The sequence below is a fragment of the Pleurodeles waltl genome, chromosome 10 (assembly GCF_031143425.1).
Source record: "Pleurodeles waltl isolate 20211129_DDA chromosome 10, aPleWal1.hap1.20221129, whole genome shotgun sequence".
Lineage (NCBI taxonomy): Eukaryota > Metazoa > Chordata > Amphibia > Caudata > Salamandridae > Pleurodeles > Pleurodeles waltl.
Window position 1 is genome coordinate 168409069 of NC_090449.1, and position 18215 is coordinate 168427283.

Sequence of the window (18215 nt, forward strand, 5' to 3'; positions counted from 1 at the left end):
ATATCATATTTTCCAGGTTTTTAAACATAGTACGTATGATTACAAGACTAATTTGAGCTACATTAGAATTAATATTTTTTATCATACATTAACAAACTCCATCCCCTTTGAGTGCCCAGATGAAATTGCTAAGACACAAGAAAAATGTAAATATTTGAGTGTGATGTGAACTGTATGATTGGCCAATAACATGATTGTGTACTCCCCCAAATTATAGTGTTTCACCTGCATATAAAGGTGAACTTTTTTGACTAGTCCATGTTCCAAGCTTGACAGTCACATAAATTGGCGAACAGAGTAGCAAAGTGATTTGCTAAGGACTCGGAAATTGATTAAATTAACAAGCCAGGTGTGTGCCCCTGTTTCCCAAACCCACAATCTGCAATTTAACGACTGCACAGTATATCCCCGTGTCTCTAGTTTTACACAAAAGAACAGTGATAAGCGTTCAGTTGTCTTTCAAGGGGTATGTGAACATACTGCATTCACTAAAGCGTACTTGTAAAATATATGTAACATGAGGTGAAGCACAGTGAGACGTCATTAAACATCTTTCTAGATATAGATTATCCAAACTCCCTATGAAACTGTTTCAAACTAGTGTAAAAAAAATCGAGGAAAATTAGGATTGGAGCATATAAAGAAGATTATCACCTGCACAGATTAAACATGAATTTGTAATTTTGCTAATAATACCAATGTAATTGTAAGTAGGGCAGGATACTCAATTTACATGTTAATGACAATTGCTCCGCCTGATTAATCTGCCAAACGAAACTACTTGTAGGAGAAGCCTAGAACCTTTATTGAAAAAATTAACATAAATCAACAATGCCATGTGGAACCTGGTCCCAAGGAGAGTGCTTTCAGGTTATAAGACTTCAACAGGCTACATCTATAAATTGCAAATCCAAGTTATGCATCAACCCCTATTTACATGCTCTGCTTTTAAATTGCAATTTCAGTAGAAACATTTAAAGGAAAAACACAAATTTCTGATTTTAGTTATGCCTTTTTGTAACTTACTGCTCATCTGTCATTCATGTGGGATGCTGCATTTTTTAACTGCCTTAGGGAGAAGAGAATGCGAGCTGCCCCCGGGATATGCAGTTCAACTCCGAAATGGGTCAGCAGTCCTCTGGGACCGAGAACCAGCCAAATCTAAACCTCTGGGCTGAGCCATGATTAAGCCATCATTGGCATGACTGCCTATGTTAAGCAGCATCTGATGCACAATTTAAAGGGAAAAAGCAAGTAAGTACGAACTCGCATTGTAGTCCTAAAATTCTGCAGGGTACTCGAATACATCTCTTCTAAACTGTCATTGTGCATTATCATTATTGATCTATTTCATCTAGGAAGTGAACAGCTGCTCTAATGAACAGTGCCAAAGAAGGTTTATTGATAAGTTACATCAAAATCCAAATAATCCATTTCAACACACATGGCTGTCCAGTTTCACTGCATTTCGGAACACCAACACTGACGCCGTGTGTTGCATGGTATCCCATCCACTATTTCACTGCTCTTTGCCTGACACTTTGCCAGCCTACCAGGTAGGCATATAAACAGTCAACAGATCATTTTCCACATATAACACTGCGTGTGTCCGAGGGCCCGAATGTGATCTTCCTGTTGGTATGTTTCTTTAAAAGTCTGATCAGTTTCTAGGCTTTGGTGATGATCACTAGATTTCCTCACACAACATTTTTCTTACAGTTTTCCTGTGTTTGGTGATGTCTATAGTTCTGCTAGGCTCATCATATTTGTAATAACTTTCACAACATATCCAATCACATTCATCATCTCGAAGCACATTTACCACAAATGTAATAATTTAAAGATGTATATAATAATGCTTACCACATTTCTAATGCCCATCACCATACATCTAATCATGCTCACCATATTTGTAATGACTGGCGGTACCTATAATCACCTTCACCAACATCTAATTACTTTCATCCTACGTAATTTACTTTAGTTCACCTCATTTCTAATCATCATCACCACATATTTCGTAATTTCACCACGGTTCTAATCTTATTTGACTTACATCTAATCCCTTCCACGTTTGTAATTGCGTTCTCCATATATCTAATCACTTTCAACATATACATGAACACTTTCTTCATAAACGTCAACCAATTTACCATATATTGAAGTATTTCATCATATTCTAACTCACTATAACATACCTATAATATTTTTCATGATATTTCTAATCAAAATTCATCCTGTGTGATCCCTTTCAGATATTTCTAATCATGTCCTATATCACTTTCTCTACTATCTGCTTTCACTCTACACCTAATATCACCTTCTAAATAAATTGTATTGGTTTCCTAAGCAAATATGTGTTTGTGTGTGTGTATATTTATACCACCTGAGGAAGGCGGAAGCTGAAACGTTGTAGTGGAAATATAGTTTTGTTCTTTGGTGAGATTATCTGTTTGAGTCACTTCTTTCTTGGATATTACATTTTCTTGTGACTCATTGCATCCTTTAGGATCCAGATTTTTGCCCTGGCTGGCTGTTGTTTTCTGGTAATCCTTCATCTCCTAGTATATATATATATATAAAACCACAAAATGCCAATATGCGCTGGGGCTGAAACAGCAGTGATTCGAGCAGGGTTCTGTTTGCCCCTAATATTGCAAAAACACCCTCCCACATGGAAAGAGATGCTCGAACCTCCTGTCAGTGCGAAGATAATCTTTATTGAGACCTCTCCTGACGTGTTTCATTCCTAACAGACCTTTTTCACAGGTAACAGGAGTAAAGTGACCAACACAACTATAAACCTAATGAAAATTGTAACAGGACTCATCCGGTGACAATACCATGGGCACTATCTTGGAATAGTATTAGTGGAACATACTGAATACATATTGAAACACCTTCTGTGCTATACAAAAAATACTAAACATAATATTAAAAATCCTCAATTATAAAAATCTTAGACCCAATCCAATAATTTAATAGGCAAGCTTATTTTTTTTAATATTTTGTAATTTGTTGTTTTTACCTATGTCCCAAATTGAGCATGGCTTATTTATAACTTAATCCAAAGCTTATATAGCCACAGACCACAGTCAGTATGCATACATATAGATTGTAAAAAAAATGAAGTAAAACATATAAATCAGTTTAATCTAGCCTATAAATTATACATTGTAAATTATAAATTAAACATTATACTTCGCCCAAGTGGGCTTTTACCACATATGTAATCATGATTGTAGCAGTAGTTTGTAGTACTCATAATCTTGCCCAAATAGGCATGCAGAGACTATGCAATTTTCTTGGCTTTTATTGTTTATCCACATTACCTTGTACTGACGTGAATGAAAAAGCAGGTCTCAGTAAAGATTATCTTCACACCAACAGGAGATTCAAGCATATCTTTCCATGTGGGAATGTGTGGTTACAATATAAATATATATATATACACACACATACATATTCACTGAAAAAAACAAAGGTTACAGGAGTTAGGAAGTAAAATGTAAAAGAAACTTACAAATTCACTGAAAAAACAAAGGTTACAGGGACATTATAGTTAGGTTCAGAATTTACTCGTACAAAGCCAAGAAATTCACCAGTTAGAGTTTGATTAAGTTTGTTCAAGTAACTATAACTCATGCCTGAAGGTACTTTAACGCACGTCCCCCGCCATGCACAGCTTTTCTTCAAAATTTTGACTGCTAATGTTTCATTTATACTTTCAAGGATGCTATATAAGTTGTCAAGACTGCTGTAATATCTGGGGTAATTAGCAGTGCAAAGTGAGTGCACAAATTGTAGTTCCTTAGAACGCGAGTTATTGTTACTTGAATGAACTCTAACTATAACTGCTGAATTTCTATGGCTTTGTACAAGTAAATTCAGAACCTAACATCCCTGGAACCTTTGGTTTTTTTCAGGGAATTTGTAAGATTTTTTTAAATGTTATTTCCTAACTATAACATCTCTGTAACCATTGTTTTTGTCAGTGAATTTCTACGTTTTTTTTTTTTAACGTAAAGTAATTTTTATAACTATACATTAATCCAACCACCACTGCACACAGCCTTTGGCTGTGCACATCGGCAGTTGGCTGCAGAGCCTGGCCTGTGGCCACATCCTGCAGCCAACCCCTATAACAAACCAGCACTGCATTGCGCATGGCCTTCTGTTGTGCGCAGTGGGGTTGGCCTATAACCACCCCATCCCCTGGGGTCCGGCCTAAATATTTAATTTTTTTGTGGCGGGGGCTGGTGTGCCCCCCCAGGCCAATTCCATCCCCAAGGCCTGGCCTAAATATGTAATTTTTTTAGGAGAGGCAGGATTTACGGCCCCCCTTCCCAGGCCAATCTTGGCCCCGGGGACCCCATGCCACAGGGCATGGCCTAATTATTTATTTTTTGTGGAGGGGGCAGGGGCTGTGTGACCCCCCTCTGCAGGTCAATCTCAGCCGGGGGGCCTCATCCACTGTGGCCCGGCCATGTGACCTGGGTGCCCCCAGGACACTAAGTCACAATGTTAGGGACCATTGGGGGAGCCACAAGTCCCCCACAGCCCCAGCTGGCCTCCCACCTCCTGCAGGAGCAGCTCCCTCTCTGTGAGAGCAGTTGTTTCCTCTGTCTCTGTGCCTTCATCTCCATGGGCAGGGAGACCGAGGAAACCTCTGCTCACAGTGAGGGAGAGCTAATTGACAGCTCTCCTGCGTTACGAGCAGAGTGCTTGCTGCAACTTGGCAACAGTTGTCAAAGCTGCCACCAAGCCAGAGTAAACAGCTATGTCCTAAAGGTGGGCACACTGGGACATAGCAGGAGCCAGCCCTTGGCAGTGGCAGTCCCCAGGGCCACCAGTGGCTCCTTGAGGGGGGGTCACTGGCCCCCCTCCAACATCAATAGCCCTGGGGAGGTGGTGTTCCTTGAGGCTGCGGAAGATCAAAAATGACGCCCTTTCTTTTTTTAATATTTGCCCCGGGCATGGTGGTCTTCAGGGAATGTGGGGGAGGGTTGCATGGTCCCCTGCATACAATTACAGAAATGTCCAGGTGAGGTGGCGGTCCCCATGGCTGCGGAGGGCACACAGTCCTCCGCATAAAATTACAGCAATGCCCTGGGGAGGTGGTGGTCCCGGGCTGCAAGGGGGCTAAGTGGCCCCTCCACATTTAAAAATCAAATAAGCCCTGGGGAAGTGACGTCCCCAGGGCAGTACAAAGCCCAGGAGGGTGCCCCACGCACCTCACTCAAAATGTATCACTTGCTTCCGGGACCTAGTCCACCCAGGGGGCTTTGAATAAAACAAGCGCTGGAGCCCGCGCTTGCATTTTTTCATTTTAATTTTGCTGCTAATTTTGCGGTTTTGTGGCAATTTTTGTTTTTCAAAAAATACTTTTTTCCACTGGACCCCAGCACCAGAGCCAAGGAATCAGGGTGTCTCTTCCCTGGACCCCCATTTTTTTTCAACTCGGCTGAAGCTGAGTCCCAAGAAGGCTGCCAGCACTTCCTGATTGAAGTGTTGGCAGCCAATCAGAGCTGTGCATTTCCCTGCACAAGCTCGTCATTATCGGCCAAGTTATTATGGCCATACATATACAAATTTGGAGTCTTTACATTTCTCAAAAGCTACTGCACAGATTTACCCCAAGTAGGCAAAAGCGTAATCTGCGTACCGAAAGCTAGCTTTCTGACAAATTTGGTGTAATGAGGTCCAGTGGTTTGGACAGTAGTCCTGTCTAAAGGTTCCATAGGAATTAACACGGAAACGCACATTTTTTTACTCCCCCCCCCCCCGTTTTTTTCCTCTGCCTCCCCTAGACGGATCACCCCAAAACTTTCCACATGAAGCAAGAATCACTGGGGCACTTTTTTAAAAAATTCCATGAAGATCATCAAACAGTGCCAAAGATATAGACAAGTCAAAAAAAGCTTTTTCTATGGAAACCTGATCCTAGCTATAACTACCTAGTGGTGACTGCCACTAGGTGATATATATATATATATATATATATATATACATATATATATATATGTATATATATATATATATATATATATTAAAGCTGAGCACAAACGAAGAAAGATGCTCACTCAGGCTAAAGCTGCTGTGAAATCCATTTACTGATCCAGCACCATGACGCGTTTTGGCTGGCGAGAGGCTGTGCTCAGCTTTCTGGCCTAAACGCATCTTGGTGCTGGATCAGTAAAATGGATTTCACAGCAACTTTACCCTGAGTGAGCGTCAATCTTCATTTGTGCTATGTATATATATATATATATATATATATATATATATATATATATATATATGTAACACTTCATAAACACAAGATACTCCAGGGTAGATAAGAGAATCCAGGGTTGCTAAGAGAACCAGCCTATACAATGTTCGGTCCGAACACTATCCATCCCGTGACACACTTTGAAAGGATTCTGTGCCATGTTGATGATCACTTTATCTATTCGGGGGACATAGGTCCCCCACCTACCAGTTAGTTACATGCATTATCATAGGGCCACCTTCTGAAGTTGAGCCATGGACTTCTGCTGTCGACCATGTTTTGTAATCAATCATGGGACTTGCAAGAAGCGGGTCAGTGAGAAGCCGGTTACCATCCGTTTCATATTGCAAATGATTATGCAAAGATAGTTGCATCTCCCAGCTGGTTTGCATTTTGGTGATTTTCTGTGAAATTTCAAGAGGCTACTCGCCATTGCATTACTGCACATCAGCTATAGACTGAATATATATTTTCCACATCTGATTATAAAGTTACACTACAAGTTCAGTTGGACGAAATAGCATGTAGCTCTTTGACCGTCATGAGTAAGGCATCCCACCAGGAGACCGCCAAGCTTACACAGTTCCTCTTTCTAACTACATTTGCTAGTTTCTTGTTTGTTCACTCGTATTTTCGTACATGCTTTCAGGATTTGGAAAGGCAACTCACAACAAAAAGCAAACATCTTTCAGAAAACATGGCCATATTTCATGTAAAAAACATTTTCACCTCTTGTGAATTCTTCCCATCCGGAGCAAGCTTCTCAGTACGGGTCATCACAATTATCAATAATTCACAAGAATTGTGTCCTAAGTGGAGTCCTATCTTTAGAATGTCTCCCATCCCCACCAACACTCTCCACCACAGCATAATTTTAAGGTATGGTGGTGGTAGAAAAACAAGCTTTATTTGGTCGTAGCCTTAAACATAATATAAATCGGTTTAAATCACAATTAGATCACTAATGTATGGATTTGGGCACATCATAAACATGCATCCTGGCCCATCCCTCCAAGGTGGGTCAGGCGAAGATCGAGAGGGAATACATACCCTTTGAAACTCATAGATCACATCCTGGGAGAAGATGAAATGAGTACACTGTCAACAAATTAAAACTGTAAAAACAATGATACTACAAGCAAAAGAAGAATTAAACAAGTCTGCCATCCCTGGGCTAACTACACGATGAAAAGACAAACAAAAACCTAAAGCTACGAGCATAGTTCGAAATCAAAATCACACAATTGCAGTCACAAAGCAAACGACGGTTGTGGAACACAGAGGAAAGACAGCAACCCTTATTAAGAAGTAGAAGTTTTTTTAGATGACCTGTCTGCATTATACATGATGCTACTTTTATGCTCGACCTTACTTCTTCTGGCCTTTGATTTTAACCATAGTGCTGGTTCTTCAAACATAGAGTGTCCCCTGTCACCACTGACCTTTGCTGAACTCTGGAACTCGCAAAAACCATCACTGGACTCCATGGTTTTATTGTTCCTCGTACTCTCTTTTTAACTGTATGGCCCTGATCCATTAAGCTGTGTTCACTTAGTGCCCACAGAGTAATCTTTTTCAAATTGTTAAATAAATTTAGGCTGATCAATTTTTACACTGAATGACTATCACCTCTCCCTAGAACCACTTTGATCTAAAATCGGATCTGCTCAATTTGTTCCTGATCACCTTGCAACGTCTTGCTCCTTTCACTATACTAGTCACCTTTTCCAGTTACTGTTTTTGGTTGCCATTAACATATCTCAAGAGTGTTGCATCTAATGTCCTTTCTTTATTTCCACTGTGTTTCTCTGTTCTACTTCTTGTCACTTTCACCTTATCCCTCTTGCTCGTTCCACCGTTCTGACCAGCAATGCCACTCTGCCATTGAACACGTTCACCGCACATTACCGCACCTTAGTTTGTGTGCAAACCACATAATTTCCACCACAATGCATTGGTGACGTGCCTGAGAGTCCCGCCCCCGCCCCTTCAACCCTGGTCACTTCCTTCATGCAGCAACTGCACCTGCTCCAAGGAGCCCCAGGGCCCTGTCGCGAGCTGCGGGTCACTGCGCCCGCTCCACCAGGCACTGCATGAGCAGGTCTGGGCGCGGAAGGATATGGATTACAAACCAGTCGGAGGCACCAGCTGCGAGGGCGGGTGGTCTGCTTGAGCCAGAAGAAGACGGTGGGCGCCAGGGCCGGGTAAGGGACCTGCTCCTCCTCTTGTGAGGCTGGTTCCCTCGTGGAGGAGCCCCCGGAGCCCAGGCTGCACTGTCCGGCGCTGCCCACATCCTCGTCCTCCTCCTCCCCGGGATCGGGCACCGGGGCTATGGGCACCCGGACTTCGTCGCTCGGCAGCGGCTGGAAGGGCTCTCTCCTCTCGCCATCAGTCATGATAGCAGACGGAACCTGGGGAGAAGGAGCGGGGCAAAGGGTCACCGGGCGCCATGTACGAAGGGGTCGTCTGGGGCAATCAGAGATGCGATGGTAAGCAATGCAGGGAGAAAGAAAGAAAGAAAGAAAGAAAGAAAGAAAGAAAGAAAGAAAGAAAGAAAGAAAGAAGGTAGGTACGTGGTGGGACGATATGACAGCAAAAGAGGGAAAATTTGAAGTAAATGAGACATTTCAGTTCAAGAATCTATACAGCAAAGGAGGCACAGGCAGAAAAAAAGAGACAAACTAGAGAGGAATAAAGTTGGAAAGCAAAATAAAGAGGAAATGGAAGGCAGAAGGGAAAACAGGAATTTACTAAACAAGGCAGAGTAAAAAAGATGTCAAACGAAACAGTCTGATAACCCTTGACGTGCCGCGAAAGAATACAAAAGTGACGGGCGAAGAAACAACGTGGATGTCAAACGGAGGGAACAGGTGAACAGAGCGGTTGTGTGTCACACACCGAGACACCCTTTCCCCCCAAAAGCCAGGCACAGATGTTTCCAACAAAAGACAGATTGTTCCTCAACTTCATTAATCACTCCCTACAGCGGAAAACATATGTAAAATATCACGCTGACTGTGTACAAGCTGCGGCTCCTGAAATGCAATCAACGTGGGTAGTTTGGCGATTCAGCGTCTGAGAAAAGGATCGCAGCGCGCGCACCTGTGTCTGCGTGTGAGGTCGTAGAGGGAGTCCGTGTGTGTTTGTGTGTCTGAGGACTATGTGTACGGGGTATTAGGCTTCTGTATCTGCCGGAGTCTATATGTGTGTTTGCGTCCATGTATCTACGGCAGGGGAGTAGTTACCATTAGTGCAGCAAGTGCAGTGGCACCGGGGCCAACTGAACCTTGAGAGGTGTTATCTTTACCTCCCCAGCGCCAGTCAAAGGGGTCATTACAGTGGATGAACGCAAAATGATAAACACCCCCAGCCCCTCCCCAAAAAAGAATGTGATGGTGGGGGTTGCAGCTCCGATATCTCGCATTCATTAAAGCCTTGGGCTGAAAGGGGGCCCCATGAAGTAGTGAGGGCCCCTTGAACGATTGCGTCACCCCTGCACAGCAGAGGCCTGCGGTACACCACTGGGGCACTAGGGTAACAACCCCATTACTGGCAGTGTGCAAGCCTTACCCCCGCCGGTACGAGTAGCGGAAAGGGAAGAGGAAAACAGGGTGTGGGCCTCAAAGGACCCAACGTGACTGGCGGGTGTGGGTTGGTGGTGGACTTTAACAAGAGTTGAAGTCTGAATCTGGAGCCTTACCTGCACATCCGCCCCCCGCCCCCTTCCGAGATTTTTTTTTTTTTTGGGGGGGGGGGGGGGGGGGGGGAGAAAAAAAAATCTCAGGGAGGGGAATTTCCAGCATCGATTTACGGCTTCGAAATCTGATACGCTTTTTTTAGATTTTCTTTTGTAATACTTGCAAAGTTTTTTGTTTGTGTTTTTTTAACCCAAAAAACTTAGCATAGTTTTGATTCATCTAGCTTTTCACCCGCCTAGAAATACCACACAATGGGGACTTTTTAAAACCGGGACACTTGGTTACCCTATGCCGGAAAATTGTTCTGGAATGGTTTATGTGGGAATGGAGACATGCTGAAGCCCCCTGGGAAATGGGACAGATAATCAGCACCTTCAGGAGGTGGTGAGGGTGTCATACTGGGCATCTCGGTGAATCGGGTACAAAATGGGTAAAGCACAGACGAGAGGCACCTTATGGGCACCTGCAGAAATGTTGGCTACAAATAGAGCTCTGGAAGCATAGGGGAACGGAACAAGTGCCACTGGGAAAGATGGGCACGTAATAGATCATGTATGAATAAGGGCACATAATGGACAGCTGTTCCAATAGGGACATATATTGGGCATCGTTGAAGATATGGCATATAATAAGGATCTCTAGGCCTGGGAACACACCACGCTCACTAGCAGAGATAGGCGTAAAATGGCGATCAGAACTCAAAAACTTATAGTGATTGGCATATTTAGAGACGACGGCACACAGCAGCCACATATAAGAACAGAAATCAAATGAAATGGTTGCCACTAAATGGGTAATCGCGGGCATTTACGAGAAAAGCGGGTAATTAATAATTGGTTTCTTTGGGAAAGGGGCCACATTATGTGCATATGACGTAAAGTGCTATTGGGAACTGGCGGCACCCAATATTATGTGGCAATGGCGGAAACACATTGGGCATCGACAAGTCTGGTGGGCACATACATGTTCTCTAACTGGAATGGAAGGCACAGTTTGCTCATTTTCAGAAAAAGAAGGCATGCACTGTGTATATATGGATGTTGTGGGTCCGCTGCGGGGTTCCGTGGCTAGCGGAATTACAGGTCTCTCTCAAAAAGGGACTCAAGAACACATAAAAAGAAAATGATAGAGCGCCCTCCCCACCCCCTCTGTTAAGCGTTGTGAAGGGAACTATGGCAGAGGGAGAGAAACAAGAAAACAAGGCGAAAGTCCTGCCCCAGATTTAAAGCGCAGAAGATTTTCGGGGCCAATGGATACGAACGGAAAGGCACGGGGCACCAAGGCGCCCCTATTTACAGAGAAAATACCATACCCCCTACACCTGCTCCCATATTTATGAACAGGTAGAAAGGGATTACTGGCATAGTGGATGGGACCACCTCACCCAAAATACACTAACAGTACATGTTGTGCTCCTATCACACCAAAAAGCCCTATAAGAAGAATCTCGTAGGAGGTGGTTTAAATAGAGTTCTTCTGGTCCCTAAAACGCCTGGAGTCTAAATTTGCCCCGCCCGTGGGAGTGATGCGCAGCCCGCGTGGCAGCAACAGCCGTGCGCCCTTGCGGTCCACTCTCCGCGCGCACCCAAGGACTGTCCACATTGGTGCCAAGCGACATTATCCTGATAAGGGCACCAGCAGCATGGGGTGAGGGACATTGTCGGCGACGAGAGTTAGCGGGTCAGGTGTGGGCGGGCCTTACCTTAGTTTCCCGGACTGCTGGCTTCCCAAAAGCATAGCCGTGCCTTTTAGTCGACAGACGCCCAAAGTAGAAAGAATGAGGGCTCCCTAGGGCGCAGAGGGGTCGGGGCTCCCCACATTCTGGGTTTGTAAATCCGACAGACTGCAGGCGGTGGGGGGCTTCGGCATCCTCCTGGGCCTTCTTGCCCGGAGCCCCCCAGTGTGCCGGGTCCTGTGGCGAGGAGCGCTCCAGAGGTGGGTGCAAGCAGTGGGGGTAGGGGCCCTTAATCCGTCAATTGCAATAATCCCAGCAGTGCGCGCTGTAGCCAGCCTGTCAAAGCGCAGAGCCCAGCTCTACGGGAAACTTCGGATTTGCCGGGGGAGGAGAGAGGGCAGGGAGAGGCGGGGAGTGGGAGGAGAGGGGTGGAGTCAGTTGGGGTGGAGCCAGGAGGAGTGAGGACACAGGAGGGGCAGGGATGGCACGGGAGGAGGAGAATAGGGGATGGAGAGAGGGTATAAATTTGGAGAGGGTGGAAGTCGGAAAAGAAGGAAAGGGAACGGTAGTGGAGAAAACAAGGAAAAGGGGAGGAACGCAGGCAGCAGATAGGGGAGGTGGGGCTGGGGTGGAATCCTTGGCTTGCGATACGGAACGAGAAGAAAGATGATCGCATTGGGTTTTAGGGGAGCTCCCTTCTTGGGGTTACCTTCTTTACAAGGCATATTTCCCCGGAGTGATCCATATGGCGATTCTTTAACCTGCCAGTACATCTGTGTCACGCGCCCTAAATGGTTCATCTCCCTTGATTTCAGTGTGTATCTGCCAAACACCGTCTCAGCCTCACTCTCACCCCCTCGGAGATGCAAGGGGTTTAGTGGGAAAGGGCAGGTCGAGGAGAGCTGCGGAGGAGAACCGGAGATGGGCACGGAGGGGCAAGAAAAAGTGCCAGCCAGTTAAGGGCGTGGCCGAGGGAAGGTGATGAAGTGCCGGAAGGCGGATGGTGTTTTGAGGGACGTGCATAGTTGTGGTGAAAGTGGCTATACAGGAAAAAGGGGAGCTCACTCGTGAACATGGAGGACGGAAGCATGGTGAATCCTTCCAAATCCTCTGAGAAGTTAGGAGGATGCAGTTAAATAGGTCGAGATACCAACTGTCCTGGGAGGATTTTGAAGTAGCAGCATTAGAATGGATAGTGGAGGCGAACTGATAGAAGTAAAGTGATGTGAGTTGTGCCCCGAGCCCACTCAACCCCGCCTGGGCCAGTGACCCGAACGGGTCGGATCCTCACCTCATGTGAGATCTGCGGTGAGCAGAAGTCTTCTGTACGAGGGAAGGACGGCGGAGATCTTTCACAGCCCTTGGCAGAGATCTCTTCTGGCAGACTCCTAGAGGGGTCAAAGACGAATGGTTACTCGTTGCCTCCTTCCCACCTGCTTCTCCTTCAGTTTCTATATCATTACCATTCAAGCACCCCGTTATTCAGTCACTCTGACCCAGTGCGCCCACTTCCTGGGTTCAGCAGCTGGTCTGAGAAGTGACCCACTTACGCGGATGATCCACTAGCGGGATCCTGTATCTCAAGCTCAGTGTTGGGGCGCAGAGTGCATGAGCTCCCCCACGGGCTCATCATTGACCCCACCCAGAGCTGCTGTACTCGCCGAGGGTATTCATTCCACTTTGACCCGTGCGGTGCTTCCTCCCTCCCTGTCAGCGAGTCGCTCTATGGCCTGTGACGCGCGCTCCTCGCGCTAACCTTTAGCTGTGGTAAGAAGGCATCAACCCTAAGCACAGAGAACTATCTCCAGCGGACCGCGGGGTTGGTGGTGTACGTTATTCCACATGTGTAGTGTTTGTTGCAGGTTGAATTTACCGCAATCGCACTCGTACAGCATGGCACCTCTATGCGTGGGTACACCCTGACTGAACCACGGCTGGAATGTGGTATGTGGAGCGTGCCACTGAGTCATGCATAATGCCAGTCATAGTAGTACATTCAAAGTGAAACAGCCAAGGCGATCTATGTAGGGTGCCTCATACAGACTGTGGTATATCTACCGTGTGTCACAACCACAGTGGTATTGGGCGTAACAGCCGTAGCTGCCACCACCACGGCCATGTGTTCACTATGTAAATTATTTCACAACAATATAGCTATATTTGGAATATCCCACACCTCTAGTATTGCACGTCGAGTCTATATCCCAATAGTCATATAGTATACTGTGTGTACTACAACCACAGTGGCTTCTCCAAAGCATATCACAGATACATTGGTACATTTTGAGCGCACCACGACTGGAATATTATTTATGAAGCGTAAGTACAGTAGTAAACAGATATGGTACACCATATATATATTGTTTACCACATCCGCAGTAGGATATCGAGAATGCTCTGTTGTCATTGTGGTATCAATAGAATTTACCACAGCCATATTGTACACTGCGTGTATCAGGACTATAGTAGTTTAAACAGAGGGTTTAAACATAATTGTACATGTACAGTGAGTACTGTAGTTAGAGTGGTATATTTCGAGTGCACCACAGCTACAGCGGTGCACAGAGAGTGTGTAACATCACGATATACTGACTGAACTTCTGCCATAGTCCTATGTCTAGACTAGAGGTCTCCAAACTATTTAATGCCGCGCCCCCCCAGTTGAAAAATAAAAATCATTGGGCCCCCCTCAGAATTTTTCACAATTATTATATAAACATGGCAATGTTTAAATATGTCTAAACCTATTTAAACATTGCAGTTAGGTACTGTTACCTTTTTAAAACTGCAATAACATCCTCCTGCTTAAAATAAAGGCCTGTTATCTGTATAATATTTATTTTGGCCAGAATCTGCCCCCCCCCCCCTGGGATCACTTCAGGCCCCCCTAGAGGGGCCCGCCCCCCAGTTTGAAGACCTCTGGTCTAGACTGGGCCACGCCACAGTGGTGTACTTCAGGTGTACCACGTGGGGATTAGTATATAACTAGTGTAATATGCTAGTGGTATTTAACCAGTACAGCAGCCGCAGCGGAATATTTGAACTCTGCCACTGTTCGATCACCGCTAAGGGACTGTAAACTACAGTTGTATGTAGAGCCTTTAACAACAATAGTGGTACATCGTGGCATACTATGTCTGGAGTAGTAAAAGGCAGTGTACCACATAGTGCCATCTCGAGTGCACTACTTACATAGTCTTTTAGTGTTCATAGCCTAGAGTAACGTACAGGTGGGGGTACCATAAAATTGGCACATTTAGGGTACTGAAGACATAGGCCCTCATTCTGACCCTGGCGGTCCTAAACCGCCAGGGCCGCGGGCAACGGAAGCACCGCCAACAGGCTGGCGGTGCTTCATTGCCCATTCTGACCGCGGCGGTAAAGCCGCGGTCAGAAAAGGGGATCCGGCGGTTTCCCGCCGGAATACCCCTGGCAGGGCTGAACCTCCATGGCGGCGCTGCAAGCAGCGCCGCCATGGGGATTCCGACCCCCTTCCCGCCAGCCTGTTTCTGGCGGTTTTGACCGCCAGGAACAGGATGGCGGGAACGGGTGTCGTGGGGCCCCTGGGGGTCCCTGCACTGCCCATGCCACTGGCATGGGCAGTGCATGGGCCCCCTAACAGGGCCCCAGCATGATTTTCACTGTCTGCATAGCAGATAGTGAAAATCGCGACGGGTGCAACTGCACCCGGCGCACCCCTGCAACACCGCCGGCTCCAATCGGAGCTGGCCTCTGTGTTGCAGGGCCTTTCCCGCTGGGCCGGCGGGCGCTCCTTTGGCGGGCACCCGCCGGCCCAGCGGGAAAGCCAGAATGGCCTCCGCGGTCTTTTGACCGCGGAGCGGCCAAATGGCGGTGACAGCATGGCGGGCGCCATAGTGTTGTGCGTAGAGTGTACCACAGCCACGGCGTTATATTTCTAGCTGGTAAAATAGTCAGTAGTATGAGTGCACAATGATGTTGGTATTTAGAGAATATAATGGCCATTGTGGTGTATAATATTTCCAGTACACCGGAGCTAGAGTAAAATAAAGGAAATGAATAAAGACGTGTGCACAAAATATACTGCTGCCATAGTCATCTATGTAGAGTGTACCACAGCCTTGGTGGTATTTTCCAAGTGTTAGCAGGTTAGAGTAGTATAGAAGGAGTTTATAGGAGCAGTGGTATCCAGAGTCTACCTGGGCTATTGTGGTATATTTCCAGTGTACCTAGGCTAGCCTAGTACAAATTGGGGGTGCAGCTACATTGGTACACAGAGTATACTCCAACCACAGTAGTATATGGAGAAGGTACCGCAGCCACAGCGTTATATTCTGAGCATTACGCGGTTAGAGTCACACAAGGGACTGTATAACGATAGTGGTATTCAGATTGTACTGGGGGCATTGGAGTATATTTCCAGTGTACCCAGCCTAGAGTAGTGCACAGGGCTTGTGCAACAACAGTGGTGCTTCAGCCAGGGTTTTATGTGTGGAGTGTACGGTTGACAGAGAAGTGTTCAGGCATGGGCAAAGAGGCCTGTGGACCAGGGCCCCAGGCTTTCAGGCGGTTCTCTAATAGATCCGGCTTTGTTCTCCACGCAGCCCTTCCCCGATGACCGTGAATGGTTTTTAAAACACAGATTGTTTTAAATGCCCTTTCCTTTATTTTTAGTACAGGTAATGTGTGGGAGTCTATCACTGATGTTATGCAGAGAAATATTGTGTCTGTTTTTTAACACCATGGAACATCCATAAAACGTCCCTTTTAGATCTAACTGCACCACATTGAAATGGCAGTTCCCCACCTAACTATACATCCCTCCCGTAAGCCAACCCCTGCTTGTCCCCTCATCAATCCCTGACCTCCACGTATCACTTTTCCTGTTCTTGAAGGATCCAGTGGAGAGACTAGACTGCATCTCTGCTCCCCATGGGGCCCTTCATCGGGACATAATCATCACAACACTCTTGAATAGTGTAAAAGGCCATTTATTAGGACAGGATTGCTTATTTGTAATATGAAACTTCCCTCTCATAAACTTTCCAGTGCCACCCCTCTTGATCCTTCAGTTCTCACTTCATTCCCTCACTTTTTCCTCCATTCACCCAGCTTCTGCTTTCATTCACCCACTATCAACATTCTCCTTTCATCCCCTGCCTCAAACGAGCACCCCCTGCACTGTCATCCTTCACCTGCTTCTTCTTTCCCCCGGAATGGGTGGCCAGGCCTGCATCTGACTCTATACCCTTCCCCATCTACTGCCACCAAGCAAAACCCTTGGGAAGCTTTGCTGCCCACCAACGTACCCACTGCAACACTGCAATTCACTGAAACATACTCTTTGGATTATACTTTCTCTCCCCACAATTCCAGCAGCAAAACTGCAATTCCATGAGGTAATAATGCATTTACCATCTCCGACATGTGCACTCCATCGTCTCAGGGGAACACCATCTCCTCCTCCTTGATCCCCTCATGAATCAAAACTTTTATATCGCATGCCCAGCAAAACCTTTATTGCCTGAATTGAGCCTCCTCCTGGCCCCATCAATTGCCTAATGTTTCATTGCCCTTTCCCCTTTCTTCTGGGGCACAAATTCAGTCCATACCAGGCAGCTCCCAGCCATTTTCTGCTGAAGCAAAGTCATATCTCATTGTATGTGTTGCAGTAGGGTGAGCCCAGAGAGTCGCACCAGCTCATTTTCCCATTAGGCGCAATACTAACCTCAGGATAACCCCAATTTGGCAGCATAGATGTAAAAAAAGGAAGCAAATTAACCCCACATCATTCTGCTCATCCCCACCACAAAACTTCATGACGGCTACTTGGCATTCCCCACTATCGTCCATAGAGTTGTCTCTCCGCATATTTTTTGACCAATGTATAAAGGAATGGTCCTCAAGCCACGTGACCCACTTTTGATCTTGCTGGGCCACTCATGCAACCTGCAAAGAGAACAAATTTCTGTAAATATAATACAAACCCTACACCCCCACTGCAGCCTGCGCGCTTTCCCATCACCCTAGATTCGACCAAAATGCAGGCAGCCACATACCGCTCACCGCATTTGAGCACCACCTTCCAATACGTCTAATCTGCACCCAGTCCCATCCTAGCCAGGGAGCCTCTGTCACTGTCCCAAACCTGAAGGAGTGAGTCCTGAAATGTCCTACTCATCGCCCAATACATTACAATGCCTTCCACAAAACTGACAACAATTGAAACGCTTTGAGTTTCTCGCCACTCATGTGACAAACACACACCCTATGCCAGGCATCCTCTCCATCCTAATCTGTCCCATTCAACCACGGGGTATGGCACAAAATCACCCCCTTTGTACAGCCACACCCATTTTCCTCAACCCTGTTGATCCGTCTGGGATCTACGCAGCCAGATGCCTAGACGTTCTCCGAGCAGGCAAACCCCCATGTTTCACGCCAAACGCCTTCCTATCATGCGCAAACAAAAAAGAGCCACATCCTGTGCATTCGTACCAGCAGCATGTGCAACAGCTCTATGAGCAAATAAGACGTAATAGCTCCCTTTACCGCAGGACCAAAGCCCATCCTTTCCTTCCCCCATCCT